This window comes from Schistocerca nitens, unplaced genomic scaffold, assembly GCF_023898315.1.
Source record: "Schistocerca nitens isolate TAMUIC-IGC-003100 unplaced genomic scaffold, iqSchNite1.1 HiC_scaffold_43, whole genome shotgun sequence".
Taxonomy (NCBI): domain Eukaryota; kingdom Metazoa; phylum Arthropoda; class Insecta; order Orthoptera; family Acrididae; genus Schistocerca; species Schistocerca nitens.
This window is the reverse complement of record NW_026045594.1, coordinates 1-24,829: the sequence shown is the minus strand read 5'-3', so window position 1 is coordinate 24,829 and position 24,829 is coordinate 1. Positions and strand designations below refer to the sequence as shown.

Sequence of the window (24,829 nt, the reverse complement as noted above, 5' to 3'; positions counted from 1 at the left end):
CGCGTCTCTAGAAAACAGTGCACGACACAGTTTCCTGTTGTGCTGCGACTCGCTGCTCATGCATCGCACCTCAAACAACTGCCCCTTTCGACTATAGATTTAACCTCTCAGGCAGCTACCCACGCCCTGGGGCGGCCGAATTTCTTGTTGCTGATAATGAAACGGTAGTGCAACCTGCGGCGTGCGGAACATGAGTGTAAAGTGATGAGAGCATTGTGATTTCAAACACTGGGTGACGATCATGATTGCAGCAACAGCAAGGCAAAACCTTCAAAATTGCCGTGACCAGGATTCGAACCTGGGTTTTTGCGGCCACAACGCAATGTCCCTAACCACTAGACGATCACTGCCGCGGAGGCGCCCGGGGAAGCAGTTCTCGCGACTGCACCCGCCGGTACACAGCAAAGCTCAGCCCACTGCGTCAGACGCGATCTCCATTATATGTATACGGGCAAACGAAACGTGCCTGCGCTGTTAGGACACTAACCAGAGTGGGTAGCTGCATTCATCTCCCTGGCAGTGTCTTGCAGTCCTCCAAGTCTGTTGACCACAGGTGGACAGGTGTCGCATCTCTCTCGCCGTCACTTGTGGCCGTCATTCATACTTAACGTGCTTTTCTGCAAGCGTCAGCGTAGCGTCAGTCGAGCAAAGTCGGGACAAGTCGCCTAAGAGGAGCAACAAAATGGTGGATTTCCGGTACCGGGAATCGAAACCCGGGCCTCCTGGGTGAGAGCCAGGTATCCTAGCCACTAGACGACACCGGATAACGACACACGCACTCCTCCAACAAACACGGTGAGCGTCCACCCGCTACTTGACGACAACTGCAAAAATTAACGCTTCCACTTCGTAGAACGGCATGCTCTGGACGTATCTCGTGGAGACGAACGCCAGCAATCATGAGACCAAACTGCGCCGGTGAATCCTGTTGTTACACCGCGCACTGTGCTACGACAGTTTAAGAGAGCGACGCTCACGCTTTGCTGCGCTATTTCCTTCGCGGGAAATCAGTGCTCCTGTTTTCGAGACAGAAAACGTTGGCAGCGGTGGGATTCGAACCCACGCCTCCGAAGAGACTGGTGCCTGAAACCAGCGCCTTAGACCGCTCGGCCACGCTACCTACGCGACGCGGCCGCCGCAGGAGCTGCGTTCTACCCCACGAGAACACAGCGCAATGGCACAAAAACGAGAAGTAAAAATTGGCAGCGGTGGGATTCGAACCCACGCCTCCGAAGAGACTGGTGCCTTAAACCAGCGCCTTAGACCGCTCGGCCACGCTACCTGCGCCAGCGTTCCCCGCGTCTCTAGAAAACAGTGCACGACACAGTTTCCTGTTGTGCTGCGACTCGCTGCTCATGCATCGCACCTCAAACAACTGCCCCTTTCGACTATAGATTTAACCTCTCAGGCAGCTACCCACGCCCTGGGGCGGCCGAATTTCTTGTTGCTGATAATGAAACGGTAGTGCAACCTGCGGCGTGCGGAACATGAGTGTAAAGTGATGAGAGCATTGTGATTTCAAACACTGGGTGACGATCATGATTGCAGCAACAGCAAGGCAAAACCTTCAAAATTGCCGTGACCAGGATTCGAACCTGGGTTTTTTGCGGCCACAACGCAATGTCCTAACCACTAGACGATCACTGCCGCGGAGGCGCCCGGGGAAGCAGTTCTCGCGACTGCACCCGCCCGGTACACAGCAAAGCTCAGCCCACTGCGTCAGACGCGATCTCCATTATATGTATACGGGCAAACGAAACGTGCCTGCGCTGTTAGGACACTAACCAGAGTGGTTAGCTGCATTCACCTCCCTGGCAGTGTCTTGCAGTCCTCCAGTCTGTTGACCACAGGTGGACAGGTGTCGCATCTCTCTCGCCGTCACTTGTGGCCGTCATTCATACTTAACGTGCCTTTTCTGCAAGCGTCAGCGTAGCGTCAGTCGAGCAAAGTCGGGACAAGTCGCCTAAGAGGAGCAACAAATGGTGGATTTCCGGTACCGGGAATCGAACCCGGGCCTCCTGGGTGAGAGCCAGGTATCCTAGCCACTAGACGACACCGGATAACGACACACGCACTCCTCCAACAAACACGGGTGAGCGTCCACCCGCTACTTGACGACAACTGCAAAAATTAACGCTTCCACTTCGTAGAACGGCATGCTCTGGACGTATCTCGTGGAGACGAACGCCAGCAATCATGAGACCAAACTGCGCCGGTGAATCCTGTTGTTACACCGCGCACTGTGCTACGACAGTTTAAGAGAGCTACGCTCACGCTTTGCTGCGCTATTTCCTTCGCGGGAAATCAGTGCTCCTGTTTTCGAGACAGAAAACGTTGGCAGCGGTGGATTCGAACCCACGCCTCCGAAGAGACTGGTGCCTGAAACCAGCGCCTTAGACCGCTCGGCCACGCTACCTACGCGACGCGGCCGCCGCAGGAGCTGCGTTCTACCCCACGAGAACACAGCGCAATGGCACAAAAACGAGAAGTAAAAATTGGCAGCGGTGGGATTCGAACCCACGCCTCCGAAGAGACTGGTGCCTTAAACCAGCGCCTTAGACCGCTCGGCCACGCTACCTGCGCCAGCGTTCCCCGCGTCTCTAGAAAACAGTGCACGACACAGTTTCCTGTTGTGCTGCGACTCGCTGCTCATGCATCGCACCTCAAACAACTGCCCCTTTCGACTATAGATTTAACCTCTCAGGCAGCTACCCACGCCCTGGGGCGGCCGAATTTCTTGTTGCTGATAATGAAACGGTAGTGCAACCTGCGGCGTGCGGAACATGAGTGTAAAGTGATGAGAGCATTGTGATTTCAAACACTGGGTGACGATCATGATTGCAGCAACAGCAAGGCAAAACCTTCAAAATTGCCGTGACCAGGATTCGAACCTGGGTTTTTGCGGCCACAACGCAATGTCCTAACCACTAGACGATCACTGCCGCGGAGGCGCCCGGGGAAGCAGTTCTCGCGACTGCACCCGCCCGGTACACAGCAAAGCTCAGCCCACTGCGTCAGACGCGATCTCCATTATATGTATACGGGCAAACGAAACGTGCCTGCGCTGTTAGGACACTAACCAGAGTGGTAGCTGCATTCATCTCCCTGGCAGTGTCTTGCAGTCCTCCAAGTCTGTTGACCACAGGTGGACAGGTGTCGCATCTCTCTCGCCGTCACTTGTGGCCGTCATTCATACTTAACGTGCTTTTCTGCAAGCGTCAGCGTAGCGTCAGTCGAGCAAAGTCGGGACAAGTCGCCTAAGAGGGAGCAACAAAATGGTGGATTTCCGGTACCGGGAATCGAACCCGGGCCTCCTGGGTGAGAGCCAGGTATCCTAGCCACTAGACGACACCGGATAACGACACACGCACTCCTCCAACAAACACGGTGAGCGTCCACCCGCTACTTGACGACAACTGCAAAAATTAACGCTTCCACTTCGTAGAACGGCATGCTCTGGACGTATCTCGTGGAGACGAACGCCAGCAATCATGAGACCAAACTGCGCCGGTGAATCCTGTTGTTACACCGCGCACTGTGCTACGACAGTTTAAGAGAGCGACGCTCACGCTTTGCTGCGCTATTTCCTTCGCGGGAAATCAGTGCTCCTGTTTTCGAGACAGAAAACGTTGGCAGCGGTGGGATTCGAACCCACGCCTCCGAAGAGACTGGTGCCTGAAACCAGCGCCTTAGACCGCTCGGCCACGCTACCTACGCGACGCGGCCGCCGCAGGAGCTGCGTTCTACCCCACGAGAACACAGCGCAATGGCACAAAAACGAGAAGTAAAAATTGGCAGCGGTGGGATTCGAACCCACGCCTCCGAAGAGACTGGTGCCTTAAACCAGCGCCTTAGACCGCTCGGCCACGCTACCTGCGCCAGCGTTCCCCGCGTCTCTAGAAAACAGTGCACGACACAGTTTCCTGTTGTGCTGCGACTCGCTGCTCATGCATCGCACCTCAAACAACTGCCCCTTTCGACTATAGATTTAACCTCTCAGGCAGCTACCCACGCCCTGGGGCGGCCGAATTTCTTGTTGCTGATAATGAAACGGTAGTGCAACCTGCGGCGTGCGGAACATGAGTGTAAAGTGATGAGAGCATTGTGATTTCAAACACTGGGTGACGATCATGATTGCAGCAACAGCAAGGCAAAACCTTCAAAATTGCCGTGACCAGGATTCGAACCTGGGTTTTTGCGGCCACAACGCAATGTCCTAACCACTAGACGATCACTGCCGCGGAGGCGCCCGGGGAAGCAGTTCTCGCGACTGCACCCGCCCGGTACACAGCAAAGCTCAGCCCACTGCGTCAGACGCGATCTCCATTATATGTATACGGGCAAACGAAACGTGCCTGCGCTGTTAGGACACTAACCAGAGTGGTTAGCTGCATTCACCTCCCTGGCAGTGTCTTGCAGTCCTCCAAGTCTGTTGACCACAGGTGGACAGGTGTCGCATCTCTCTCGCCGTCACTTGTGGCCGTCATTCATACTTAACGTGCTTTTCTGCAAGCGTCAGCGTAGCGTCAGTCGAGCAAAGTCGGGACAAGTCGCCTAAGAGGAGCAACAAAATGGTGGATTTCCGGTACCGGGAATCGAACCCGGGCCTCCTGGGTGAGAGCCAGGTATCCTAGCCACTAGACGACACCGGATAACGACACACGCACTCCTCCAACAAACACGGTGAGCGTCCACCCGCTACTTGACGACAACTGCAAAAATTAACGCTTCCACTTCGTAGAACGGCATGCTCTGGACGTATCTCGTGGAGACGAACGCCAGCAATCATGAGACCAAACTGCGCCGGTGAATCCTGTTGTTACACCGCGCACTGTGCTACGACAGTTTAAGAGAGCGACGCTCACGCTTTGCTGCGCTATTTCCTTCGCGGGAAATCAGTGCTCCTGTTTTCGAGACAGAAAACGTTGGCAGCGGTGGGATTCGAACCCACGCCTCCGAAGAGACTGGTGCCTGAAACCAGCGCCTTAGACCGCTCGGCCACGCTACCTACGCGACGCGGCCGCCGCAGGAGCTGCGTTCTACCCCACGAGAACACAGCGCAATGGCACAAAAACGAGAAGTAAAAATTGGCAGCGGTGGGATTCGAACCCACGCCTCCGAAGAGACTGGTGCCTTAAACCAGCGCCTTAGACCGCTCGGCCACGCTACCTGCGCCAGCGTTCCCCGCGTCTCTAGAAAACAGTGCACGACACAGTTTCCTGTTGTGCTGCGACTCGCTGCTCATGCATCGCACCTCAAACAACTGCCCCTTTCGACTATAGATTTAACCTCTCAGGCAGCTACCCACGCCCTGGGGCGGCCGAATTTCTTGTTGCTGATAATGAAACGGTAGTGCAACCTGCGGCGTGCGGAACATGAGTGTAAAGTGATGAGAGCATTGTGATTTCAAACACTGGGTGACGATCATGATTGCAGCAACAGCAAGGCAAAACCTTCAAAATTGCCGTGACCAGGATTCGAACCTGGGTTTTTGCGGCCACAACGCAATGTCCTAACCACTAGACGATCACTGCCGCGGAGGCGCCCGGGGAAGCAGTTCTCGCGACTGCACCCGCCCGGTACACAGCAAAGCTCAGCCCACTGCGTCAGACGCGATCTCCATTATATGTATACGGGCAAACGAAACGTGCCTGCGCTGTTAGGACACTAACCAGAGTGGGTAGCTGCATTCATCTCCCTGGCAGTGTCTTGCAGTCCTCCAAGTCTGTTGACCACAGGTGGACAGGTGTCGCATCTCTCTCGCCGTCACTTGTGGCCGTCATTCATACTTAACGTGCTTTTCTGCAAGCGTCAGCGTAGCGTCAGTCGAGCAAAGTCGGGACAAGTCGCCTAAGAGGAGCAACAAAATGGTGGATTTCCGGTACCGGGAATCGAACCCGGGCCTCCTGGGTGAGAGCCAGGTATCCTAGCCACTAGACGACACCGGATAACGACACACGCACTCCTCCAACAAACACGGTGAGCGTCCACCCGCTACTTGACGACAACTGCAAAAATTAACGCTTCCACTTCGTAGAACGGCATGCTCTGGACGTATCTCGTGGAGACGAACGCCAGCAATCATGAGACCAAACTGCGCCGGTGAATCCTGTTGTTACACCGCGCACTGTGCTACGACAGTTTAAGAGAGCGACGCTCACGCTTTGCTGCGCTATTTCCTTCGCGGGAAATCAGTGCTCCTGTTTTCGAGACAGAAAACGTTGGCAGCGGTGGGATTCGAACCCACGCCTCCGAAGAGACTGGTGCCTGAAACCAGCGCCTTAGACCGCTCGGCCACGCTACCTACGCGACGCGGCCGCCGCAGGAGCTGCGTTCTACCCCACGAGAACACAGCGCAATGGCACAAAAACGAGAAGTAAAAATTGGCAGCGGTGGGATTCGAACCCACGCCTCCGAAGAGACTGGTGCCTTAAACCAGCGCCTTAGACCGCTCGGCCACGCTACCTGCGCCAGCGTTCCCCGCGTCTCTAGAAAACAGTGCACGACACAGTTTCCTGTTGTGCTGCGACTCGCTGCTCATGCATCGCACCTCAAACAACTGCCCCTTTCGACTATAGATTTAACCTCTCAGGCAGCTACCCACGCCCTGGGGCGGCCGAATTTCTTGTTGCTGATAATGAAACGGTAGTGCAACCTGCGGCGTGCGGAACATGAGTGTAAAGTGATGAGAGCATTGTGATTTCAAACACTGGGTGACGATCATGATTGCAGCAACAGCAAGGCAAAACCTTCAAAATTGCCGTGACCAGGATTCGAACCTGGGTTTTTGCGGCCACAACGCAATGTCCTAACCACTAGACGATCACTGCCGCGGAGGCGCCCGGGGAAGCAGTTCTCGCGACTGCACCCGCCCGGTACACAGCAAAGCTCAGCCCACTGCGTCAGACGCGATCTCCATTATATGTATACGGGCAAACGAAACGTGCCTGCGCTGTTAGGACACTAACCAGAGTGGTTAGCTGCATTCACCTCCCTGGCAGTGTCTTGCAGTCCTCCAAGTCTGTTGACCACAGGTGGACAGGTGTCGCATCTCTCTCGCCGTCACTTGTGGCCGTCATTCATACTTAACGTGCTTTTCTGCAAGCGTCAGCGTAGCGTCAGTCGAGCAAAGTCGGGACAAGTCGCCTAAGAGGAGCAACAAAATGGTGGATTTCCGGTACCGGGAATCGAACCCGGGCCTCCTGGGTGAGAGCCAGGTATCCTAGCCACTAGACGACACCGGATAACGACACACGCACTCCTCCAACAAACACGGTGAGCGTCCACCCGCTACTTGACGACAACTGCAAAAATTAACGCTTCCACTTCGTAGAACGGCATGCTCTGGACGTATCTCGTGGAGACGAACGCCAGCAATCATGAGACCAAACTGCGCCGGTGAATCCTGTTGTTACACCGCGCACTGTGCTACGACAGTTTAAGAGAGCGACGCTCACGCTTTGCTGCGCTATTTCCTTCGCGGGAAATCAGTGCTCCTGTTTTCGAGACAGAAAACGTTGGCAGCGGTGGGATTCGAACCCACGCCTCCGAAGAGACTGGTGCCTGAAACCAGCGCCTTAGACCGCTCGGCCACGCTACCTACGCGACGCGGCCGCCGCAGGAGCTGCGTTCTACCCCACGAGAACACAGCGCAATGGCACAAAAACGAGAAGTAAAAATTGGCAGCGGTGGGATTCGAACCCACGCCTCCGAAGAGACTGGTGCCTTAAACCAGCGCCTTAGACCGCTCGGCCACGCTACCTGCGCCAGCGTTCCCCGCGTCTCTAGAAAACAGTGCACGACACAGTTTCCTGTTGTGCTGCGACTCGCTGCTCATGCATCGCACCTCAAACAACTGCCCCTTTCGACTATAGATTTAACCTCTCAGGCAGCTACCCACGCCCTGGGGCGGCCGAATTTCTTGTTGCTGATAATGAAACGGTAGTGCAACCTGCGGCGTGCGGAACATGAGTGTAAAGTGATGAGAGCATTGTGATTTCAAACACTGGGTGACGATCATGATTGCAGCAACAGCAAGGCAAAACCTTCAAAATTGCCGTGACCAGGATTCGAACCTGGGTTTTTGCGGCCACAACGCAATGTCCTAACCACTAGACGATCACTGCCGCGGAGGCGCCCGGGGAAGCAGTTCTCGCGACTGCACCCGCCCGGTACACAGCAAAGCTCAGCCCACTGCGTCAGACGCGATCTCCATTATATGTATACGGGCAAACGAAACGTGCCTGCGCTGTTAGGACACTAACCAGAGTGGGTAGCTGCATTCATCTCCCTGGCAGTGTCTTGCAGTCCTCCAAGTCTGTTGACCACAGGTGGACAGGTGTCGCATCTCTCTCGCCGTCACTTGTGGCCGTCATTCATACTTAACGTGCTTTTCTGCAAGCGTCAGCGTAGCGTCAGTCGAGCAAAGTCGGGACAAGTCGCCTAAGAGGAGCAACAAAATGGTGGATTTCCGGTACCGGGAATCGAACCCGGGCCTCCTGGGTGAGAGCCAGGTATCCTAGCCACTAGACGACACCGGATAACGACACACGCACTCCTCCAACAAACACGGTGAGCGTCCACCCGCTACTTGACGACAACTGCAAAAATTAACGCTTCCACTTCGTAGAACGGCATGCTCTGGACGTATCTCGTGGAGACGAACGCCAGCAATCATGAGACCAAACTGCGCCGGTGAATCCTGTTGTTACACCGCGCACTGTGCTACGACAGTTTAAGAGAGCGACGCTCACGCTTTGCTGCGCTATTTCCTTCGCGGGAAATCAGTGCTCCTGTTTTCGAGACAGAAAACGTTGGCAGCGGTGGGATTCGAACCCACGCCTCCGAAGAGACTGGTGCCTGAAACCAGCGCCTTAGACCGCTCGGCCACGCTACCTACGCGACGCGGCCGCCGCAGGAGCTGCGTTCTACCCCACGAGAACACAGCGCAATGGCACAAAAACGAGAAGTAAAAATTGGCAGCGGTGGGATTCGAACCCACGCCTCCGAAGAGACTGGTGCCTTAAACCAGCGCCTTAGACCGCTCGGCCACGCTACCTGCGCCAGCGTTCCCCGCGTCTCTAGAAAACAGTGCACGACACAGTTTCCTGTTGTGCTGCGACTCGCTGCTCATGCATCGCACCTCAAACAACTGCCCCTTTCGACTATAGATTTAACCTCTCAGGCAGCTACCCACGCCCTGGGGCGGCCGAATTTCTTGTTGCTGATAATGAAACGGTAGTGCAACCTGCGGCGTGCGGAACATGAGTGTAAAGTGATGAGAGCATTGTGATTTCAAACACTGGGTGACGATCATGATTGCAGCAACAGCAAGGCAAAACCTTCAAAATTGCCGTGACCAGGATTCGAACCTGGGTTTTTGCGGCCACAACGCAATGTCCTAACCACTAGACGATCACTGCCGCGGAGGCGCCCGGGGAAGCAGTTCTCGCGACTGCACCCGCCCGGTACACAGCAAAGCTCAGCCCACTGCGTCAGACGCGATCTCCATTATATGTATACGGGCAAACGAAACGTGCCTGCGCTGTTAGGACACTAACCAGAGTGGTTAGCTGCATTCACCTCCCTGGCAGTGTCTTGCAGTCCTCCAAGTCTGTTGACCACAGGTGGACAGGTGTCGCATCTCTCTCGCCGTCACTTGTGGCCGTCATTCATACTTAACGTGCTTTTCTGCAAGCGTCAGCGTAGCGTCAGTCGAGCAAAGTCGGGACAAGTCGCCTAAGAGGAGCAACAAAATGGTGGATTTCCGGTACCGGGAATCGAACCCGGGCCTCCTGGGTGAGAGCCAGGTATCCTAGCCACTAGACGACACCGGATAACGACACACGCACTCCTCCAACAAACACGGTGAGCGTCCACCCGCTACTTGACGACAACTGCAAAAATTAACGCTTCCACTTCGTAGAACGGCATGCTCTGGACGTATCTCGTGGAGACGAACGCCAGCAATCATGAGACCAAACTGCGCCGGTGAATCCTGTTGTTACACCGCGCACTGTGCTACGACAGTTTAAGAGAGCGACGCTCACGCTTTGCTGCGCTATTTCCTTCGCGGGAAATCAGTGCTCCTGTTTTCGAGACAGAAAACGTTGGCAGCGGTGGGATTCGAACCCACGCCTCCGAAGAGACTGGTGCCTGAAACCAGCGCCTTAGACCGCTCGGCCACGCTACCTACGCGACGCGGCCGCCGCAGGAGCTGCGTTCTACCCCACGAGAACACAGCGCAATGGCACAAAAACGAGAAGTAAAAATTGGCAGCGGTGGGATTCGAACCCACGCCTCCGAAGAGACTGGTGCCTTAAACCAGCGCCTTAGACCGCTCGGCCACGCTACCTGCGCCAGCGTTCCCCGCGTCTCTAGAAAACAGTGCACGACACAGTTTCCTGTTGTGCTGCGACTCGCTGCTCATGCATCGCACCTCAAACAACTGCCCCTTTCGACTATAGATTTAACCTCTCAGGCAGCTACCCACGCCCTGGGGCGGCCGAATTTCTTGTTGCTGATAATGAAACGGTAGTGCAACCTGCGGCGTGCGGAACATGAGTGTAAAGTGATGAGAGCATTGTGATTTCAAACACTGGGTGACGATCATGATTGCAGCAACAGCAAGGCAAAACCTTCAAAATTGCCGTGACCAGGATTCGAACCTGGGTTTTTGCGGCCACAACGCAATGTCCTAACCACTAGACGATCACTGCCGCGGAGGCGCCCGGGGAAGCAGTTCTCGCGACTGCACCCGCCCGGTACACAGCAAAGCTCAGCCCACTGCGTCAGACGCGATCTCCATTATATGTATACGGGCAAACGAAACGTGCCTGCGCTGTTAGGACACTAACCAGAGTGGTTAGCTGCATTCACCTCCCTGGCAGTGTCTTGCAGTCCTCCAAGTCTGTTGACCACAGGTGGACAGGTGTCGCATCTCTCTCGCCGTCACTTGTGGCCGTCATTCATACTTAACGTGCTTTTCTGCAAGCGTCAGCGTAGCGTCAGTCGAGCAAAGTCGGGACAAGTCGCCTAAGAGGAGCAACAAAATGGTGGATTTCCGGTACCGGGAATCGAACCCGGGCCTCCTGGGTGAGAGCCAGGTATCCTAGCCACTAGACGACACCGGATAACGACACACGCACTCCTCCAACAAACACGGTGAGCGTCCACCCGCTACTTGACGACAACTGCAAAAATTAACGCTTCCACTTCGTAGAACGGCATGCTCTGGACGTATCTCGTGGAGACGAACGCCAGCAATCATGAGACCAAACTGCGCCGGTGAATCCTGTTGTTACACCGCGCACTGTGCTACGACAGTTTAAGAGAGCGACGCTCACGCTTTGCTGCGCTATTTCCTTCGCGGGAAATCAGTGCTCCTGTTTTCGAGACAGAAAACGTTGGCAGCGGTGGGATTCGAACCCACGCCTCCGAAGAGACTGGTGCCTGAAACCAGCGCCTTAGACCGCTCGGCCACGCTACCTACGCGACGCGGCCGCCGCAGGAGCTGCGTTCTACCCCACGAGAACACAGCGCAATGGCACAAAAACGAGAAGTAAAAATTGGCAGCGGTGGGATTCGAACCCACGCCTCCGAAGAGACTGGTGCCTTAAACCAGCGCCTTAGACCGCTCGGCCACGCTACCTGCGCCAGCGTTCCCCGCGTCTCTAGAAAACAGTGCACGACACAGTTTCCTGTTGTGCTGCGACTCGCTGCTCATGCATCGCACCTCAAACAACTGCCCCTTTCGACTATAGATTTAACCTCTCAGGCAGCTACCCACGCCCTGGGGCGGCCGAATTTCTTGTTGCTGATAATGAAACGGTAGTGCAACCTGCGGCGTGCGGAACATGAGTGTAAAGTGATGAGAGCATTGTGATTTCAAACACTGGGTGACGATCATGATTGCAGCAACAGCAAGGCAAAACCTTCAAAATTGCCGTGACCAGGATTCGAACCTGGGTTTTTGCGGCCACAACGCAATGTCCTAACCACTAGACGATCACTGCCGCGGAGGCGCCCGGGGAAGCAGTTCTCGCGACTGCACCCGCCCGGTACACAGCAAAGCTCAGCCCACTGCGTCAGACGCGATCTCCATTATATGTATACGGGCAAACGAAACGTGCCTGCGCTGTTAGGACACTAACCAGAGTGGGTAGCTGCATTCATCTCCCTGGCAGTGTCTTGCAGTCCTCCAAGTCTGTTGACCACAGGTGGACAGGTGTCGCATCTCTCTCGCCGTCACTTGTGGCCGTCATTCATACTTAACGTGCTTTTCTGCAAGCGTCAGCGTAGCGTCAGTCGAGCAAAGTCGGGACAAGTCGCCTAAGAGGAGCAACAAAATGGTGGATTTCCGGTACCGGGAATCGAACCCGGGCCTCCTGGGTGAGAGCCAGGTATCCTAGCCACTAGACGACACCGGATAACGACACACGCACTCCTCCAACAAACACGGTGAGCGTCCACCCGCTACTTGACGACAACTGCAAAAATTAACGCTTCCACTTCGTAGAACGGCATGCTCTGGACGTATCTCGTGGAGACGAACGCCAGCAATCATGAGACCAAACTGCGCCGGTGAATCCTGTTGTTACACCGCGCACTGTGCTACGACAGTTTAAGAGAGCGACGCTCACGCTTTGCTGCGCTATTTCCTTCGCGGGAAATCAGTGCTCCTGTTTTCGAGACAGAAAACGTTGGCAGCGGTGGGATTCGAACCCACGCCTCCGAAGAGACTGGTGCCTGAAACCAGCGCCTTAGACCGCTCGGCCACGCTACCTACGCGACGCGGCCGCCGCAGGAGCTGCGTTCTACCCCACGAGAACACAGCGCAATGGCACAAAAACGAGAAGTAAAAATTGGCAGCGGTGGGATTCGAACCCACGCCTCCGAAGAGACTGGTGCCTTAAACCAGCGCCTTAGACCGCTCGGCCACGCTACCTGCGCCAGCGTTCCCCGCGTCTCTAGAAAACAGTGCACGACACAGTTTCCTGTTGTGCTGCGACTCGCTGCTCATGCATCGCACCTCAAACAACTGCCCCTTTCGACTATAGATTTAACCTCTCAGGCAGCTACCCACGCCCTGGGGCGGCCGAATTTCTTGTTGCTGATAATGAAACGGTAGTGCAACCTGCGGCGTGCGGAACATGAGTGTAAAGTGATGAGAGCATTGTGATTTCAAACACTGGGTGACGATCATGATTGCAGCAACAGCAAGGCAAAACCTTCAAAATTGCCGTGACCAGGATTCGAACCTGGGTTTTTGCGGCCACAACGCAATGTCCTAACCACTAGACGATCACTGCCGCGGAGGCGCCCGGGGAAGCAGTTCTCGCGACTGCACCCGCCCGGTACACAGCAAAGCTCAGCCCACTGCGTCAGACGCGATCTCCATTATATGTATACGGGCAAACGAAACGTGCCTGCGCTGTTAGGACACTAACCAGAGTGGTTAGCTGCATTCACCTCCCTGGCAGTGTCTTGCAGTCCTCCAAGTCTGTTGACCACAGGTGGACAGGTGTCGCATCTCTCTCGCCGTCACTTGTGGCCGTCATTCATACTTAACGTGCTTTTCTGCAAGCGTCAGTCGAGCAAAGTCGGGACAAGTCGCCTAAGAGGAGCAACAAAATGGTGGATTTCCGGTACCGGGAATCGAACCCGGGCCTCCTGGGTGAGAGCCAGGTATCCTAGCCACTAGACGACACCGGATAACGACACACGCACTCCTCCAACAAACACGGTGAGCGTCCACCCGCTACTTGACGACAACTGCAAAAATTAACGCTTCCACTTCGTAGAACGGCATGCTCTGGACGTATCTCGTGGAGACGAACGCCAGCAATCATGAGACCAAACTGCGCCGGTGAATCCTGTTGTTACACCGCGCACTGTGCTACGACAGTTTAAGAGAGCGACGCTCACGCTTTGCTGCGCTATTTCCTTCGCGGGAAATCAGTGCTCCTGTTTTCGAGACAGAAAACGTTGGCAGCGGTGGGATTCGAACCCACGCCTCCGAAGAGACTGGTGCCTGAAACCAGCGCCTTAGACCGCTCGGCCACGCTACCTACGCGACGCGGCCGCCGCAGGAGCTGCGTTCTACCCCACGAGAACACAGCGCAATGGCACAAAAACGAGAAGTAAAAATTGGCAGCGGTGGGATTCGAACCCACGCCTCCGAAGAGACTGGTGCCTTAAACCAGCGCCTTAGACCGCTCGGCCACGCTACCTGCGCCAGCGTTCCCCGCGTCTCTAGAAAACAGTGCACGACACAGTTTCCTGTTGTGCTGCGACTCGCTGCTCATGCATCGCACCTCAAACAACTGCCCCTTTCGACTATAGATTTAACCTCTCAGGCAGCTACCCACGCCCTGGGGCGGCCGAATTTCTTGTTGCTGATAATGAAACGGTAGTGCAACCTGCGGCGTGCGGAACATGAGTGTAAAGTGATGAGAGCATTGTGATTTCAAACACTGGGTGACGATCATGATTGCAGCAACAGCAAGGCAAAACCTTCAAAATTGCCGTGACCAGGATTCGAACCTGGGTTTTTGCGGCCACAACGCAATGTCCTAACCACTAGACGATCACTGCCGCGGAGGCGCCCGGGGAAGCAGTTCTCGCGACTGCACCCGCCCGGTACACAGCAAAGCTCAGCCCACTGCGTCAGACGCGATCTCCATTATATGTATACGGGCAAACGAAACGTGCCTGCGCTGTTAGGACACTAACCAGAGTGGGTAGCTGCATTCATCTCCCTGGCAGTGTCTTGCAGTCCTCCAAGTCTGTTGACCACAGGTGGACAGGTGTCGCATCTCTCTCGCCGTCACTTGTGGCCGTCATTCATACTTAACGTGCTTTTCTGCAAGCGTCAGCGTAGCGTCAGTCGAGCAAAGTCGGGACAAGTCGCCTAAGAGGAGCAACAAAATGGTGGATTTCCGGTACCGGGAATCGAACCCGGGCCTCCTGGGTGAGAGCCAGGTATCCTAGCCACTAGACGACACCGGATAACGACACACGCACTCCTCCAACAAACACGGTGAGCGTCCACCCGCTACTTGACGACAACTGCAAAAATTAACGCTTCCACTTCGTAGAACGGCATGCTCTGGACGTATCTCGTGGAGACGAACGCCAGCAATCATGAGACCAAACTGCGCCGGTGAATCCTGTTGTTACACCGCGCACTGTGCTACGACAGTTTAAGAGAGCGACGCTCACGCTTTGCTGCGCTATTTCCTTCGCGGGAAATCAGTGCTCCTGTTTTCGAGACAGAAAACGTTGGCAGCGGTGGGATTCGAACCCACGCCTCCGAAGAGACTGGTGCCTGAAACCAGCGCCTTAGACCGCTCGGCCACGCTACCTACGCGACGCGGCCGCCGCAGGAGCTGCGTTCTACCCCACGAGAACACAGCGCAATGGCACAAAAACGAGAAGTAAAAATTGGCAGCGGTGGGATTCGAACCCACGCCTCCGAAGAGACTGGTGCCTTAAACCAGCGCCTTAGACCGCTCGGCCACGCTACCTGCGCCAGCGTTCCCCGCGTCTCTAGAAAACAGTGCACGACACAGTTTCCTGTTGTGCTGCGACTCGCTGCTCATGCATCGCACCTCAAACAACTGCCCCTTTCGACTATAGATTTAACCTCTCAGGCAGCTACCCACGCCCTGGGGCGGCCGAATTTCTTGTTGCTGATAATGAAACGGTAGTGCAACCTGCGGCGTGCGGAACATGAGTGTAAAGTGATGAGAGCATTGTGATTTCAAACACTGGGTGACGATCATGATTGCAGCAACAGCAAGGCAAAACCTTCAAAATTGCCGTGACCAGGATTCGAACCTGGGTTTTTGCGGCCACAACGCAATGTCCTAACCACTAGACGATCACTGCCGCGGAGGCGCCCGGGGAAGCAGTTCTCGCGACTGCACCCGCCCGGTACACAGCAAAGCTCAGCCCACTGCGTCAGACGCGATCTCCATTATATGTATACGGGCAAACGAAACGTGCCTGCGCTGTTAGGACACTAACCAGAGTGGTTAGCTGCATTCACCTCCCTGGCAGTGTCTTGCAGTCCTCCAAGTCTGTTGACCACAGGTGGACAGGTGTCGCATCTCTCTCGCCGTCACTTGTGGCCGTCATTCATACTTAACGTGCTTTTCTGCAAGCGTCAGCGTAGCGTCAGTCGAGCAAAGTCGGGACAAGTCGCCTAAGAGGAGCAACAAAATGGTGGATTTCCGGTACCGGGAATCGAACCCGGGCCTCCTGGGTGAGAGCCAGGTATCCTAGCCACTAGACGACACCGGATAACGACACACGCACTCCTCCAACAAACACGGTGAGCGTCCACCCGCTACTTGACGACAACTGCAAAAATTAACGCTTCCACTTCGTAGAACGGCATGCTCTGGACGTATCTCGTGGAGACGAACGCCAGCAATCATGAGACCAAACTGCGCCGGTGAATCCTGTTGTTACACCGCGCACTGTGCTACGACAGTTTAAGAGAGCGACGCTCACGCTTTGCTGCGCTATTTCCTTCGCGGGAAATCAGTGCTCCTGTTTTCGAGACAGAAAACGTTGGCAGCGGTGGGATTCGAACCCACGCCTCCGAAGAGACTGGTGCCTGAAACCAGCGCCTTAGACCGCTCGGCCACGCTACCTACGCGACGCGGCCGCCGCAGGAGCTGCGTTCTACCCCACGAGAACACAGCGCAATGGCACAAAAACGAGAAGTAAAAATTGGCAGCGGTGGGATTCGAACCCACGCCTCCGAAGAGACTGGTGCCTTAAACCAGCGCCTTAGACCGCTCGGCCACGCTACCTGCGCCAGCGTTCCCCGCGTCTCTAGAAAACAGTGCACGACACAGTTTCCTGTTGTGCTGCGACTCGCTGCTCATGCATCGCACCTCAAACAACTGCCCCTTTCGACTATAGATTTAACCTCTCAGGCAGCTACCCACGCCCTGGGGCGGCCGAATTTCTTGTTGCTGATAATGAAACGGTAGTGCAACCTGCGGCGTGCGGAACATGAGTGTAAAGTGATGAGAGCATTGTGATTTCAAACACTGGGTGACGATCATGATTGCAGCAACAGCAAGGCAAAACCTTCAAAATTGCCGTGACCAGGATTCGAACCTGGGTTTTTGCGGCCACAACGCAATGTCCTAACCACTAGACGATCACTGCCGCGGAGGCGCCCGGGGAAGCAGTTCTCGCGACTGCACCCGCCCGGTACACAGCAAAGCTCAGCCCACTGCGTCAGACGCGATCTCCATTATATGTATACGGGCAAACGAAACGTGCCTGCGCTGTTAGGACACTAACCAGAGTGGTTAGCTGCATTCACCTCCCTGGCAGTGTCTTGCAGTCCTCCAAGTCTGTTGACCACAGGTGGACAGGTGTCGCATCTCTCTCGCCGTCACTTGTGGCCGTCATTCATACTTAACGTGCTTTTCTGCAAGCGTCAGCGTAGCGTCAGTCGAGCAAAGTCGGGACAAGTCGCCTAAGAGGAGCAACAAAATGGTGGATTTCCGGTACCGGGAATCGAACCCGGGCCTCCTGGGTGAGAGCCAGGTATCCTAGCCACTAGACGACACCGGATAACGACACACGCACTCCTCCAACAAACACGGTGAGCGTCCACCCGCTACTTGACGACAACTGCAAAAATTAACGCTTCCACTTCGTAGAACGGCATGCTCTGGACGTATCTCGTGGAGACGAACGCCAGCAATCATGAGACCAAACTGCGCCGGTGAATCCTGTTGTTACACCGCGCACTGTGCTACGACAGTTTAAGAGAGCGACGCTCACGCTTTGCTGCGCTATTTCCTTCGCGGGAAATCAGTGCTCCTGTTTTCGAGACAGAAAACGTTGGCAGCGGTGGGATTCGAACCCACGCCTCCGAAGAGACTGGTGCCTGAAACCAGCGCCTTAGACCGCTCGGCCACGCTACCTACGCGACGCGGCCGCCGCAGGAGCTGCGTTCTACCCCACGAGAACACAGCGCAATGGCACAAAAACGAGAAGTAAAAATTGGCAGCGGTGGGATTCGAACCCACGCCTCCGAAGAGACTGGTGCCTTAAACCAGCGCCTTAGACCGCTCGGCCACGCTACCTGCGCCAGCGTTCCCCGCGTCTCTAGAAAACAGTGCACGACACAGTTTCCTGTTGTGCTGCGACTCGCTGCTCATGCATCGCACCTCAAACAACTGCCCCTTTCGACTATAGATTTAACCTCTCAGGCAGCTACCCACGCCCTGGGGCGGCCGAATTTCTTGTTGCTGATAATGAAACGGTAGTGCAACCTGCGGCGTGCGGAACATGAGTGTAAAGTGATGAGAGCATTGTGATTTCAAACACTGGGTGACGATCATGATTGCAGCAACAGCAAGGCAAAACCTTCAAAATTGCCGTGACCAGGATTCGAACCTGGGTTTTTGCGGCCACAACGCAATGTCCTAACCACTAGACGATCACTGCCGCGGAGGCGCCCGGGGAAGCAGTTCTCGCGACTGCACCCGCCCGGTACACAGCAAAGCTCAGCCCACTGCGTCAGACGCGATCTCCATTATATGTATACGGGCAAACGAAACGTGCCTGCGCTGTTAGGACACTAACCAGAGTGGTTAGCTGCATTCACCTCCCTGGCAGTGTCTTGCAGTCCTCCAAGTCTGTTGACCACAGGTGGACAGGTGTCGCATCTCTCTCGCCGTCACTTGTGGCCGTCATTCATACTTAACGTGCTTTTCTGCAAGCGTCAGCGTAGCGTCAGTCGAGCAAAGTCGGGACAAGTCGCCTAAGAGGAGCAACAAAATGGTGGATTTCCGGTACCGGGAATCGAACCCGGGCCTCCTGGGTGAGAGCCAGGTATCCTAGCCACTAGACGACACCGGATAACGACACACGCACTCCTCCAACAAACACGGTGAGCGTCCACCCGCTACTTGACGACAACTGCAAAAATTAACGCTTCCACTTCGTAGAACGGCATGCTCTGGACGTATCTCGTGGAGACGAACGCCAGCAATCATGAGACCAAACTGCGCCGGTGAATCCTGTTGTTACACCGCGCACTGTGCTACGACAGTTTAAGAGAGCGACGCTCACGCTTTGCTGCGCTATTTCCTTCGCGGGAAATCAGTGCTCCTGTTTTCGAGACAGAAAACGTTGGCAGCGGTGGGATTCGAACCCACGCCTCCGAAGAGACTGGTGCCTGAAACCAGCGCCTTAGACCGCTCGGCCACGCTACCTACGCGACGCGGCCGCCGCAGGAGCTGCGTTCTACCCCACGAGAACACAGCGCAATGGCACAAAAACGAGAAGTAAAAATTGGCAGCGGTGGGATTCGAACCCACGCCTCCGAAGAGACTGGTGCCTTAAACCAGCGCCTTAGACCGCTCGGCCACGCTACCTGCGCCAGCGTTCCCCGCGTCTCTAGAAAACAGTGCACGACACAGTTTCCTGTTGTGCTGCGACTCGCTGCTCATGCATCGCACCTCAAACAACTGCCCCTTTCGACTATAGATTTAACCTCTCAGGCAGCTACCCACGCCCTGGGGCGGCCGAATTTCTTGTTGCTGATAATGAAACGGTAGTGCAACCTGCGGCGTGCGGAACATGAGTGTAAAGTGATGAGAGCATTGTGATTTCAAACACTGGGTGACGATCATGATTGCAGCAACAGCAAGGCAAAACCTTCAAAATTGCCGTGACCAGGATTCGAACCTGGGTTTTTGCGGCCACAACGCAATGTCCTAACCACTAGACGATCACTGCCGCGGAGGCGCCCGGGGAAGCAGTTCTCGCGACTGCACCCGCCCGGTACACAGCAAAGCTCAGCCCACTGCGTCAGACGCGATCTCCATTATATGTATACGGGCAAACGAAACGTGCCTGCGCTGTTAGGACACTAACCAGAGTGGTTAGCTGCATTCACCTCCCTGGCAGTGTCTTGCAGTCCTCCAAGTCTGTTGACCACAGGTGGACAGGTGTCGCATCTCTCTCGCCGTCACTTGTGGCCGTCATTCATACTTAACGTGCTTTTCTGCAAGCGTCAGCGTAGCGTCAGTCGAGCAAAGTCGGGACAAGTCGCCTAAGAGGAGCAACAAAATGGTGGATTTCCGGTACCGGGAATCGAACCCGGGCCTCCTGGGTGAGAGCCAGGTATCCTAGCCACTAGACGACACCGGATAACGACACACGCACTCCTCCAACAAACACGGTGAGCGTCCACCCGCTACTTGACGACAACTGCAAAAATTAACGCTTCCACTTCGTAGAACGGCATGCTCTGGACGTATCTCGTGGAGACGAACGCCAGCAATCATGAGACCAAACTGCGCCGGTGAATCCTGTTGTTACACCGCGCACTGTGCTACGACAGTTTAAGAGAGCGACGCTCACGCTTTGCTGCGCTATTTCCTTCGCGGGAAATCAGTGCTCCTGTTTTCGAGACAGAAAACGTTGGCAGCGGTGGGATTCGAACCCACGCCTCCGAAGAGACTGGTGCCTGAAACCAGCGCCTTAGACCGCTCGGCCACGCTACCTACGCGACGCGGCCGCCGCAGGAGCTGCGTTCTACCCCACGAGAACACAGCGCAATGGCACAAAAACGAGAAGTAAAAATTGGCAGCGGTGGGATTCGAACCCACGCCTCCGAAGAGACTGGTGCCTTAAACCAGCGCCTTAGACCGCTCGGCCACGCTACCTGCGCCAGCGTTCCCCGCGTCTCTAGAAAACAGTGCACGACACAGTTTCCTGTTGTGCTGCGACTCGCTGCTCATGCATCGCACCTCAAACAACTGCCCCTTTCGACTATAGATTTAACCTCTCAGGCAGCTACCCACGCCCTGGGGCGGCCGAATTTCTTGTTGCTGATAATGAAACGGTAGTGCAACCTGCGGCGTGCGGAACATGAGTGTAAAGTGATGAGAGCATTGTGATTTCAAACACTGGGTGACGATCATGATTGCAGCAACAGCAAGGCAAAACCTTCAAAATTGCCGTGACCAGGATTCGAACCTGGGTTTTTGCGGCCACAACGCAATGTCCTAACCACTAGACGATCACTGCCGCGGAGGCGCCCGGGGAAGCAGTTCTCGCGACTGCACCCGCCCGGTACACAGCAAAGCTCAGCCCACTGCGTCAGACGCGATCTCCATTATATGTATACGGGCAAACGAAACGTGCCTGCGCTGTTAGGACACTAACCAGAGTGGGTAGCTGCATTCATCTCCCTGGCAGTGTCTTGCAGTCCTCCAAGTCTGTTGACCACAGGTGGACAGGTGTCGCATCTCTCTCGCCGTCACTTGTGGCCGTCATTCATACTTAACGTGCTTTTCTGCAAGCGTCAGCGTAGCGTCAGTCGAGCAAAGTCGGGACAAGTCGCCTAAGAGGAGCAACAAAATGGTGGATTTCCGGTACCGGGAATCGAACCCGGGCCTCCTGGGTGAGAGCCAGGTATCCTAGCCACTAGACGACACCGGATAACGACACACGCACTCCTCCAACAAACACGGTGAGCGTCCACCCGCTACTTGACGACAACTGCAAAAATTAACGCTTCCACTTCGTAGAACGGCATGCTCTGGACGTATCTCGTGGAGACGAACGCCAGCAATCATGAGACCAAACTGCGCCGGTGAATCCTGTTGTTACACCGCGCACTGTGCTACGACAGTTTAAGAGAGCGACGCTCACGCTTTGCTGCGCTATTTCCTTCGCGGGAAATCAGTGCTCCTGTTTTCGAGACAGAAAACGTTGGCAGCGGTGGGATTCGAACCCACGCCTCCGAAGAGACTGGTGCCTGAAACCAGCGCCTTAGACCGCTCGGCCACGCTACCTACGCGACGCGGCCGCCGCAGGAGCTGCGTTCTACCCCACGAGAACACAGCGCAATGGCACAAAAACGAGAAGTAAAAATTGGCAGCGGTGGGATTCGAACCCACGCCTCCGAAGAGACTGGTGCCTTAAACCAGCGCCTTAGACCGCTCGGCCACGCTACCTGCGCCAGCGTTCCCCGCGTCTCTAGAAAACAGTGCACGACACAGTTTCCTGTTGTGCTGCGACTCGCTGCTCATGCATCGCACCTCAAACAACTGCCCCTTTCGACTATAGATTTAACCTCTCAGGCAGCTACCCACGCCCTGGGGCGGCCGAATTTCTTGTTGCTGATAATGAAACGGTAGTGCAACCTGCGGCGTGCGGAACATGAGTGTAAAGTGATGAGAGCATTGTGATTTCAAACACTGGGTGACGATCATGATTGCAGCAACAGCAAGGCAAAACCTTCAAAATTGCCGTGACCAGGATTCGAACCTGGGTTTTTGCGGCCACAACGCAATGTCCTAACCACTAGACGATCACTGCCGCGGAGGCGCCCGGGGAAGCAGTTCTCGCGACTGCACCCGCCCGGTACACAGCAAAGCTCAGCCCACTGCGTCAGACGCGATCTCCATTATATGTATACGGGCAAACGAAACGTGCCTGCGCTGTTAGGACACTAACCAGAGTGGTTAGCTGCATTCACCTCCCTGGCAGTGTCTTGCAGTCCTCCAAGTCTGTTGACCACAGGTGGACAGGTGTCGCATCTCTCTCGCCGTCACTTGTGGCCGTCATTCATACTTAACGTGCTTTTCTGCAAGCGTCAGCGTAGCGTCAGTCGAGCAAAGTCGGGACAAGTCGCCTAAGAGGAGCAACAAAATGGTGGATTTCCGGTACCGGGAATCGAACCCGGGCCTCCTGGGTGAGAGCCAGGTATCCTAGCCACTAGACGACACCGGATAACGACACACGCACTCCTCCAACAAACACGGTGAGCGTCCACCCGCTACTTGACGACAACTGCAAAAATTAACGCTTCCACTTCGTAGAACGGCATGCTCTGGACGTATCTCGTGGAGACGAACGCCAGCAATCATGAGACCAAACTGCGCCGGTGAATCCTGTTGTTACACCGCGCACTGTGCTACGACAGTTTAAGAGAGCGACGCTCACGCTTTGCTGCGCTATTTCCTTCGCGGGAAATCAGTGCTCCTGTTTTCGAGACAGAAAACGTTGGCAGCGGTGGGATTCGAACCCACGCCTCCGAAGAGACTGGTGCCTGAAACCAGCGCCTTAGACCGCTCGGCCACGCTACCTACGCGACGCGGCCGCCGCAGGAGCTGCGTTCTACCCCACGAGAACACAGCGCAATGGCACAAAAACGAGAAGTAAAAATTGGCAGCGGTGGGATTCGAACCCACGCCTCCGAAGAGACTGGTGCCTTAAACCAGCGCCTTAGACCGCTCGGCCACGCTACCTGCGCCAGCGTTCCCCGCGTCTCTAGAAAACAGTGCACGACACAGTTTCCTGTTGTGCTGCGACTCGCTGCTCATGCATCGCACCTCAAACAACTGCCCCTTTCGACTATAGATTTAACCTCTCAGGCAGCTACCCACGCCCTGGGGCGGCCGAATTTCTTGTTGCTGATAATGAAACGGTAGTGCAACCTGCGGCGTGCGGAACATGAGTGTAAAGTGATGAGAGCATTGTGATTTCAAACACTGGGTGACGATCATGATTGCAGCAACAGCAAGGCAAAACCTTCAAAATTGCCGTGACCAGGATTCGAACCTGGGTTTTTGCGGCCACAACGCAATGTCCTAACCACTAGACGATCACTGCCGCGGAGGCGCCCGGGGAAGCAGTTCTCGCGACTGCACCCGCCCGGTACACAGCAAAGCTCAGCCCACTGCGTCAGACGCGATCTCCATTATATGTATACGGGCAAACGAAACGTGCCTGCGCTGTTAGGACACTAACCAGAGTGGGTAGCTGCATTCATCTCCCTGGCAGTGTCTTGCAGTCCTCCAAGTCTGTTGACCACAGGTGGACAGGTGTCGCATCTCTCTCGCCGTCACTTGTGGCCGTCATTCATACTTAACGTGCTTTTCTGCAAGCGTCAGCGTAGCGTCAGTCGAGCAAAGTCGGGACAAGTCGCCTAAGAGGAGCAACAAAATGGTGGATTTCCGGTACCGGGAATCGAACCCGGGCCTCCTGGGTGAGAGCCAGGTATCCTAGCCACTAGACGACACCGGATAACGACACACGCACTCCTCCAACAAACACGGTGAGCGTCCACCCGCTACTTGACGACAACTGCAAAAATTAACGCTTCCACTTCGTAGAACGGCATGCTCTGGACGTATCTCGTGGAGACGAACGCCAGCAATCATGAGACCAAACTGCGCCGGTGAATCCTGTTGTTACACCGCGCACTGTGCTACGACAGTTTAAGAGAGCGACGCTCACGCTTTGCTGCGCTATTTCCTTCGCGGGAAATCAGTGCTCCTGTTTTCGAGACAGAAAACGTTGGCAGCGGTGGGATTCGAACCCACGCCTCCGAAGAGACTGGTGCCTGAAACCAGCGCCTTAGACCGCTCGGCCACGCTACCTACGCGACGCGGCCGCCGCAGGAGCTGCGTTCTACCCCACGAGAACACAGCGCAATGGCACAAAAACGAGAAGTAAAAATTGGCAGCGGTGGGATTCGAACCCACGCCTCCGAAGAGACTGGTGCCTTAAACCAGCGCCTTAGACCGCTCGGCCACGCTACCTGCGCCAGCGTTCCCCGCGTCTCTAGAAAACAGTGCACGACACAGTTTCCTGTTGTGCTGCGACTCGCTGCTCATGCATCGCACCTCAAACAACTGCCCCTTTCGACTATAGATTTAACCTCTCAGGCAGCTACCCACGCCCTGGGGCGGCCGAATTTCTTGTTGCTGATAATGAAACGGTAGTGCAACCTGCGGCGTGCGGAACATGAGTGTAAAGTGATGAGAGCATT

The 24,829-nt window shown here is 55.4% G+C and overlaps 75 non-coding genes across 75 annotated transcripts; all 75 read right to left on the bottom strand.

Annotated features, from left to right (window-relative positions):
- Positions 1–691: 691 nt before the first annotated feature.
- Trnae-cuc (transfer RNA glutamic acid (anticodon CUC)) lies at positions 692–764 on the bottom strand. Its single transcript has one exon. It is a non-coding gene; the product is annotated as a tRNA-Glu (tRNA).
- A 274-nt stretch (positions 765–1,038) lies between these two features.
- Positions 1,039–1,120, bottom strand: Trnal-cag (transfer RNA leucine (anticodon CAG)). The gene has a single exon. It is a non-coding gene; the product is annotated as a tRNA-Leu (tRNA).
- Positions 1,121–1,200: 80 nt separating this feature from the next.
- On the bottom strand, positions 1,201–1,282 carry Trnal-aag (transfer RNA leucine (anticodon AAG)). Its single transcript has one exon. It is a non-coding gene; the product is annotated as a tRNA-Leu (tRNA).
- Positions 1,283–1,574: 292 nt separating this feature from the next.
- On the bottom strand, positions 1,575–1,647 carry Trnah-gug (transfer RNA histidin (anticodon GUG)). Its single transcript has one exon. It is a non-coding gene; the product is annotated as a tRNA-His (tRNA).
- Positions 1,648–1,988: 341 nt separating this feature from the next.
- On the bottom strand, positions 1,989–2,060 carry Trnae-cuc (transfer RNA glutamic acid (anticodon CUC)). Its single transcript has one exon. It is a non-coding gene; the product is annotated as a tRNA-Glu (tRNA).
- A 275-nt stretch (positions 2,061–2,335) lies between these two features.
- Trnal-cag (transfer RNA leucine (anticodon CAG)) lies at positions 2,336–2,416 on the bottom strand. Its single transcript has one exon. It is a non-coding gene; the product is annotated as a tRNA-Leu (tRNA).
- An 80-nt stretch (positions 2,417–2,496) lies between these two features.
- Positions 2,497–2,578, bottom strand: Trnal-aag (transfer RNA leucine (anticodon AAG)). The gene has a single exon. It is a non-coding gene; the product is annotated as a tRNA-Leu (tRNA).
- Positions 2,579–2,870: 292 nt separating this feature from the next.
- Trnah-gug (transfer RNA histidin (anticodon GUG)) lies at positions 2,871–2,942 on the bottom strand. The gene has a single exon. It is a non-coding gene; the product is annotated as a tRNA-His (tRNA).
- A 342-nt stretch (positions 2,943–3,284) lies between these two features.
- Positions 3,285–3,356, bottom strand: Trnae-cuc (transfer RNA glutamic acid (anticodon CUC)). The gene has a single exon. It is a non-coding gene; the product is annotated as a tRNA-Glu (tRNA).
- A 274-nt stretch (positions 3,357–3,630) lies between these two features.
- On the bottom strand, positions 3,631–3,712 carry Trnal-cag (transfer RNA leucine (anticodon CAG)). Its single transcript has one exon. It is a non-coding gene; the product is annotated as a tRNA-Leu (tRNA).
- Positions 3,713–3,792: 80 nt separating this feature from the next.
- On the bottom strand, positions 3,793–3,874 carry Trnal-aag (transfer RNA leucine (anticodon AAG)). The gene has a single exon. It is a non-coding gene; the product is annotated as a tRNA-Leu (tRNA).
- A 292-nt stretch (positions 3,875–4,166) lies between these two features.
- On the bottom strand, positions 4,167–4,238 carry Trnah-gug (transfer RNA histidin (anticodon GUG)). The gene has a single exon. It is a non-coding gene; the product is annotated as a tRNA-His (tRNA).
- Positions 4,239–4,580: 342 nt separating this feature from the next.
- On the bottom strand, positions 4,581–4,652 carry Trnae-cuc (transfer RNA glutamic acid (anticodon CUC)). Its single transcript has one exon. It is a non-coding gene; the product is annotated as a tRNA-Glu (tRNA).
- Positions 4,653–4,926: 274 nt separating this feature from the next.
- On the bottom strand, positions 4,927–5,008 carry Trnal-cag (transfer RNA leucine (anticodon CAG)). The gene has a single exon. It is a non-coding gene; the product is annotated as a tRNA-Leu (tRNA).
- An 80-nt stretch (positions 5,009–5,088) lies between these two features.
- Positions 5,089–5,170, bottom strand: Trnal-aag (transfer RNA leucine (anticodon AAG)). Its single transcript has one exon. It is a non-coding gene; the product is annotated as a tRNA-Leu (tRNA).
- Positions 5,171–5,462: 292 nt separating this feature from the next.
- Positions 5,463–5,534, bottom strand: Trnah-gug (transfer RNA histidin (anticodon GUG)). Its single transcript has one exon. It is a non-coding gene; the product is annotated as a tRNA-His (tRNA).
- A 342-nt stretch (positions 5,535–5,876) lies between these two features.
- Positions 5,877–5,948, bottom strand: Trnae-cuc (transfer RNA glutamic acid (anticodon CUC)). The gene has a single exon. It is a non-coding gene; the product is annotated as a tRNA-Glu (tRNA).
- Positions 5,949–6,222: 274 nt separating this feature from the next.
- Trnal-cag (transfer RNA leucine (anticodon CAG)) lies at positions 6,223–6,304 on the bottom strand. The gene has a single exon. It is a non-coding gene; the product is annotated as a tRNA-Leu (tRNA).
- An 80-nt stretch (positions 6,305–6,384) lies between these two features.
- Positions 6,385–6,466, bottom strand: Trnal-aag (transfer RNA leucine (anticodon AAG)). The gene has a single exon. It is a non-coding gene; the product is annotated as a tRNA-Leu (tRNA).
- Positions 6,467–6,758: 292 nt separating this feature from the next.
- Positions 6,759–6,830, bottom strand: Trnah-gug (transfer RNA histidin (anticodon GUG)). The gene has a single exon. It is a non-coding gene; the product is annotated as a tRNA-His (tRNA).
- Positions 6,831–7,172: 342 nt separating this feature from the next.
- On the bottom strand, positions 7,173–7,244 carry Trnae-cuc (transfer RNA glutamic acid (anticodon CUC)). Its single transcript has one exon. It is a non-coding gene; the product is annotated as a tRNA-Glu (tRNA).
- A 274-nt stretch (positions 7,245–7,518) lies between these two features.
- On the bottom strand, positions 7,519–7,600 carry Trnal-cag (transfer RNA leucine (anticodon CAG)). The gene has a single exon. It is a non-coding gene; the product is annotated as a tRNA-Leu (tRNA).
- Positions 7,601–7,680: 80 nt separating this feature from the next.
- Positions 7,681–7,762, bottom strand: Trnal-aag (transfer RNA leucine (anticodon AAG)). Its single transcript has one exon. It is a non-coding gene; the product is annotated as a tRNA-Leu (tRNA).
- A 292-nt stretch (positions 7,763–8,054) lies between these two features.
- On the bottom strand, positions 8,055–8,126 carry Trnah-gug (transfer RNA histidin (anticodon GUG)). Its single transcript has one exon. It is a non-coding gene; the product is annotated as a tRNA-His (tRNA).
- A 342-nt stretch (positions 8,127–8,468) lies between these two features.
- Trnae-cuc (transfer RNA glutamic acid (anticodon CUC)) lies at positions 8,469–8,540 on the bottom strand. The gene has a single exon. It is a non-coding gene; the product is annotated as a tRNA-Glu (tRNA).
- A 274-nt stretch (positions 8,541–8,814) lies between these two features.
- Trnal-cag (transfer RNA leucine (anticodon CAG)) lies at positions 8,815–8,896 on the bottom strand. The gene has a single exon. It is a non-coding gene; the product is annotated as a tRNA-Leu (tRNA).
- An 80-nt stretch (positions 8,897–8,976) lies between these two features.
- Positions 8,977–9,058, bottom strand: Trnal-aag (transfer RNA leucine (anticodon AAG)). The gene has a single exon. It is a non-coding gene; the product is annotated as a tRNA-Leu (tRNA).
- A 292-nt stretch (positions 9,059–9,350) lies between these two features.
- On the bottom strand, positions 9,351–9,422 carry Trnah-gug (transfer RNA histidin (anticodon GUG)). Its single transcript has one exon. It is a non-coding gene; the product is annotated as a tRNA-His (tRNA).
- Positions 9,423–9,764: 342 nt separating this feature from the next.
- Trnae-cuc (transfer RNA glutamic acid (anticodon CUC)) lies at positions 9,765–9,836 on the bottom strand. The gene has a single exon. It is a non-coding gene; the product is annotated as a tRNA-Glu (tRNA).
- A 274-nt stretch (positions 9,837–10,110) lies between these two features.
- Positions 10,111–10,192, bottom strand: Trnal-cag (transfer RNA leucine (anticodon CAG)). Its single transcript has one exon. It is a non-coding gene; the product is annotated as a tRNA-Leu (tRNA).
- An 80-nt stretch (positions 10,193–10,272) lies between these two features.
- On the bottom strand, positions 10,273–10,354 carry Trnal-aag (transfer RNA leucine (anticodon AAG)). Its single transcript has one exon. It is a non-coding gene; the product is annotated as a tRNA-Leu (tRNA).
- A 292-nt stretch (positions 10,355–10,646) lies between these two features.
- Positions 10,647–10,718, bottom strand: Trnah-gug (transfer RNA histidin (anticodon GUG)). The gene has a single exon. It is a non-coding gene; the product is annotated as a tRNA-His (tRNA).
- Positions 10,719–11,060: 342 nt separating this feature from the next.
- Trnae-cuc (transfer RNA glutamic acid (anticodon CUC)) lies at positions 11,061–11,132 on the bottom strand. The gene has a single exon. It is a non-coding gene; the product is annotated as a tRNA-Glu (tRNA).
- Positions 11,133–11,406: 274 nt separating this feature from the next.
- Positions 11,407–11,488, bottom strand: Trnal-cag (transfer RNA leucine (anticodon CAG)). The gene has a single exon. It is a non-coding gene; the product is annotated as a tRNA-Leu (tRNA).
- Positions 11,489–11,568: 80 nt separating this feature from the next.
- On the bottom strand, positions 11,569–11,650 carry Trnal-aag (transfer RNA leucine (anticodon AAG)). The gene has a single exon. It is a non-coding gene; the product is annotated as a tRNA-Leu (tRNA).
- Positions 11,651–11,942: 292 nt separating this feature from the next.
- Positions 11,943–12,014, bottom strand: Trnah-gug (transfer RNA histidin (anticodon GUG)). Its single transcript has one exon. It is a non-coding gene; the product is annotated as a tRNA-His (tRNA).
- A 342-nt stretch (positions 12,015–12,356) lies between these two features.
- Trnae-cuc (transfer RNA glutamic acid (anticodon CUC)) lies at positions 12,357–12,428 on the bottom strand. Its single transcript has one exon. It is a non-coding gene; the product is annotated as a tRNA-Glu (tRNA).
- A 274-nt stretch (positions 12,429–12,702) lies between these two features.
- Positions 12,703–12,784, bottom strand: Trnal-cag (transfer RNA leucine (anticodon CAG)). Its single transcript has one exon. It is a non-coding gene; the product is annotated as a tRNA-Leu (tRNA).
- An 80-nt stretch (positions 12,785–12,864) lies between these two features.
- On the bottom strand, positions 12,865–12,946 carry Trnal-aag (transfer RNA leucine (anticodon AAG)). Its single transcript has one exon. It is a non-coding gene; the product is annotated as a tRNA-Leu (tRNA).
- Positions 12,947–13,238: 292 nt separating this feature from the next.
- Trnah-gug (transfer RNA histidin (anticodon GUG)) lies at positions 13,239–13,310 on the bottom strand. The gene has a single exon. It is a non-coding gene; the product is annotated as a tRNA-His (tRNA).
- A 331-nt stretch (positions 13,311–13,641) lies between these two features.
- Trnae-cuc (transfer RNA glutamic acid (anticodon CUC)) lies at positions 13,642–13,713 on the bottom strand. The gene has a single exon. It is a non-coding gene; the product is annotated as a tRNA-Glu (tRNA).
- A 274-nt stretch (positions 13,714–13,987) lies between these two features.
- On the bottom strand, positions 13,988–14,069 carry Trnal-cag (transfer RNA leucine (anticodon CAG)). Its single transcript has one exon. It is a non-coding gene; the product is annotated as a tRNA-Leu (tRNA).
- An 80-nt stretch (positions 14,070–14,149) lies between these two features.
- Positions 14,150–14,231, bottom strand: Trnal-aag (transfer RNA leucine (anticodon AAG)). The gene has a single exon. It is a non-coding gene; the product is annotated as a tRNA-Leu (tRNA).
- Positions 14,232–14,523: 292 nt separating this feature from the next.
- Positions 14,524–14,595, bottom strand: Trnah-gug (transfer RNA histidin (anticodon GUG)). Its single transcript has one exon. It is a non-coding gene; the product is annotated as a tRNA-His (tRNA).
- Positions 14,596–14,937: 342 nt separating this feature from the next.
- Trnae-cuc (transfer RNA glutamic acid (anticodon CUC)) lies at positions 14,938–15,009 on the bottom strand. The gene has a single exon. It is a non-coding gene; the product is annotated as a tRNA-Glu (tRNA).
- Positions 15,010–15,283: 274 nt separating this feature from the next.
- On the bottom strand, positions 15,284–15,365 carry Trnal-cag (transfer RNA leucine (anticodon CAG)). The gene has a single exon. It is a non-coding gene; the product is annotated as a tRNA-Leu (tRNA).
- Positions 15,366–15,445: 80 nt separating this feature from the next.
- Positions 15,446–15,527, bottom strand: Trnal-aag (transfer RNA leucine (anticodon AAG)). The gene has a single exon. It is a non-coding gene; the product is annotated as a tRNA-Leu (tRNA).
- A 292-nt stretch (positions 15,528–15,819) lies between these two features.
- On the bottom strand, positions 15,820–15,891 carry Trnah-gug (transfer RNA histidin (anticodon GUG)). The gene has a single exon. It is a non-coding gene; the product is annotated as a tRNA-His (tRNA).
- A 342-nt stretch (positions 15,892–16,233) lies between these two features.
- Positions 16,234–16,305, bottom strand: Trnae-cuc (transfer RNA glutamic acid (anticodon CUC)). Its single transcript has one exon. It is a non-coding gene; the product is annotated as a tRNA-Glu (tRNA).
- Positions 16,306–16,579: 274 nt separating this feature from the next.
- On the bottom strand, positions 16,580–16,661 carry Trnal-cag (transfer RNA leucine (anticodon CAG)). Its single transcript has one exon. It is a non-coding gene; the product is annotated as a tRNA-Leu (tRNA).
- Positions 16,662–16,741: 80 nt separating this feature from the next.
- Positions 16,742–16,823, bottom strand: Trnal-aag (transfer RNA leucine (anticodon AAG)). Its single transcript has one exon. It is a non-coding gene; the product is annotated as a tRNA-Leu (tRNA).
- Positions 16,824–17,115: 292 nt separating this feature from the next.
- Trnah-gug (transfer RNA histidin (anticodon GUG)) lies at positions 17,116–17,187 on the bottom strand. The gene has a single exon. It is a non-coding gene; the product is annotated as a tRNA-His (tRNA).
- Positions 17,188–17,529: 342 nt separating this feature from the next.
- Trnae-cuc (transfer RNA glutamic acid (anticodon CUC)) lies at positions 17,530–17,601 on the bottom strand. Its single transcript has one exon. It is a non-coding gene; the product is annotated as a tRNA-Glu (tRNA).
- A 274-nt stretch (positions 17,602–17,875) lies between these two features.
- Positions 17,876–17,957, bottom strand: Trnal-cag (transfer RNA leucine (anticodon CAG)). The gene has a single exon. It is a non-coding gene; the product is annotated as a tRNA-Leu (tRNA).
- Positions 17,958–18,037: 80 nt separating this feature from the next.
- Positions 18,038–18,119, bottom strand: Trnal-aag (transfer RNA leucine (anticodon AAG)). The gene has a single exon. It is a non-coding gene; the product is annotated as a tRNA-Leu (tRNA).
- Positions 18,120–18,411: 292 nt separating this feature from the next.
- Positions 18,412–18,483, bottom strand: Trnah-gug (transfer RNA histidin (anticodon GUG)). The gene has a single exon. It is a non-coding gene; the product is annotated as a tRNA-His (tRNA).
- A 342-nt stretch (positions 18,484–18,825) lies between these two features.
- Positions 18,826–18,897, bottom strand: Trnae-cuc (transfer RNA glutamic acid (anticodon CUC)). The gene has a single exon. It is a non-coding gene; the product is annotated as a tRNA-Glu (tRNA).
- A 274-nt stretch (positions 18,898–19,171) lies between these two features.
- Positions 19,172–19,253, bottom strand: Trnal-cag (transfer RNA leucine (anticodon CAG)). The gene has a single exon. It is a non-coding gene; the product is annotated as a tRNA-Leu (tRNA).
- An 80-nt stretch (positions 19,254–19,333) lies between these two features.
- Trnal-aag (transfer RNA leucine (anticodon AAG)) lies at positions 19,334–19,415 on the bottom strand. The gene has a single exon. It is a non-coding gene; the product is annotated as a tRNA-Leu (tRNA).
- A 292-nt stretch (positions 19,416–19,707) lies between these two features.
- Positions 19,708–19,779, bottom strand: Trnah-gug (transfer RNA histidin (anticodon GUG)). Its single transcript has one exon. It is a non-coding gene; the product is annotated as a tRNA-His (tRNA).
- Positions 19,780–20,121: 342 nt separating this feature from the next.
- Trnae-cuc (transfer RNA glutamic acid (anticodon CUC)) lies at positions 20,122–20,193 on the bottom strand. Its single transcript has one exon. It is a non-coding gene; the product is annotated as a tRNA-Glu (tRNA).
- A 274-nt stretch (positions 20,194–20,467) lies between these two features.
- Trnal-cag (transfer RNA leucine (anticodon CAG)) lies at positions 20,468–20,549 on the bottom strand. The gene has a single exon. It is a non-coding gene; the product is annotated as a tRNA-Leu (tRNA).
- An 80-nt stretch (positions 20,550–20,629) lies between these two features.
- Trnal-aag (transfer RNA leucine (anticodon AAG)) lies at positions 20,630–20,711 on the bottom strand. The gene has a single exon. It is a non-coding gene; the product is annotated as a tRNA-Leu (tRNA).
- A 292-nt stretch (positions 20,712–21,003) lies between these two features.
- Positions 21,004–21,075, bottom strand: Trnah-gug (transfer RNA histidin (anticodon GUG)). The gene has a single exon. It is a non-coding gene; the product is annotated as a tRNA-His (tRNA).
- Positions 21,076–21,417: 342 nt separating this feature from the next.
- Trnae-cuc (transfer RNA glutamic acid (anticodon CUC)) lies at positions 21,418–21,489 on the bottom strand. Its single transcript has one exon. It is a non-coding gene; the product is annotated as a tRNA-Glu (tRNA).
- Positions 21,490–21,763: 274 nt separating this feature from the next.
- On the bottom strand, positions 21,764–21,845 carry Trnal-cag (transfer RNA leucine (anticodon CAG)). Its single transcript has one exon. It is a non-coding gene; the product is annotated as a tRNA-Leu (tRNA).
- An 80-nt stretch (positions 21,846–21,925) lies between these two features.
- Trnal-aag (transfer RNA leucine (anticodon AAG)) lies at positions 21,926–22,007 on the bottom strand. The gene has a single exon. It is a non-coding gene; the product is annotated as a tRNA-Leu (tRNA).
- Positions 22,008–22,299: 292 nt separating this feature from the next.
- Trnah-gug (transfer RNA histidin (anticodon GUG)) lies at positions 22,300–22,371 on the bottom strand. Its single transcript has one exon. It is a non-coding gene; the product is annotated as a tRNA-His (tRNA).
- Positions 22,372–22,713: 342 nt separating this feature from the next.
- Trnae-cuc (transfer RNA glutamic acid (anticodon CUC)) lies at positions 22,714–22,785 on the bottom strand. Its single transcript has one exon. It is a non-coding gene; the product is annotated as a tRNA-Glu (tRNA).
- Positions 22,786–23,059: 274 nt separating this feature from the next.
- Positions 23,060–23,141, bottom strand: Trnal-cag (transfer RNA leucine (anticodon CAG)). The gene has a single exon. It is a non-coding gene; the product is annotated as a tRNA-Leu (tRNA).
- An 80-nt stretch (positions 23,142–23,221) lies between these two features.
- Positions 23,222–23,303, bottom strand: Trnal-aag (transfer RNA leucine (anticodon AAG)). The gene has a single exon. It is a non-coding gene; the product is annotated as a tRNA-Leu (tRNA).
- A 292-nt stretch (positions 23,304–23,595) lies between these two features.
- On the bottom strand, positions 23,596–23,667 carry Trnah-gug (transfer RNA histidin (anticodon GUG)). The gene has a single exon. It is a non-coding gene; the product is annotated as a tRNA-His (tRNA).
- Positions 23,668–24,009: 342 nt separating this feature from the next.
- Positions 24,010–24,081, bottom strand: Trnae-cuc (transfer RNA glutamic acid (anticodon CUC)). The gene has a single exon. It is a non-coding gene; the product is annotated as a tRNA-Glu (tRNA).
- A 274-nt stretch (positions 24,082–24,355) lies between these two features.
- Trnal-cag (transfer RNA leucine (anticodon CAG)) lies at positions 24,356–24,437 on the bottom strand. Its single transcript has one exon. It is a non-coding gene; the product is annotated as a tRNA-Leu (tRNA).
- An 80-nt stretch (positions 24,438–24,517) lies between these two features.
- On the bottom strand, positions 24,518–24,599 carry Trnal-aag (transfer RNA leucine (anticodon AAG)). Its single transcript has one exon. It is a non-coding gene; the product is annotated as a tRNA-Leu (tRNA).
- Between the last annotated feature and the right edge of the window lie 230 nt (positions 24,600–24,829).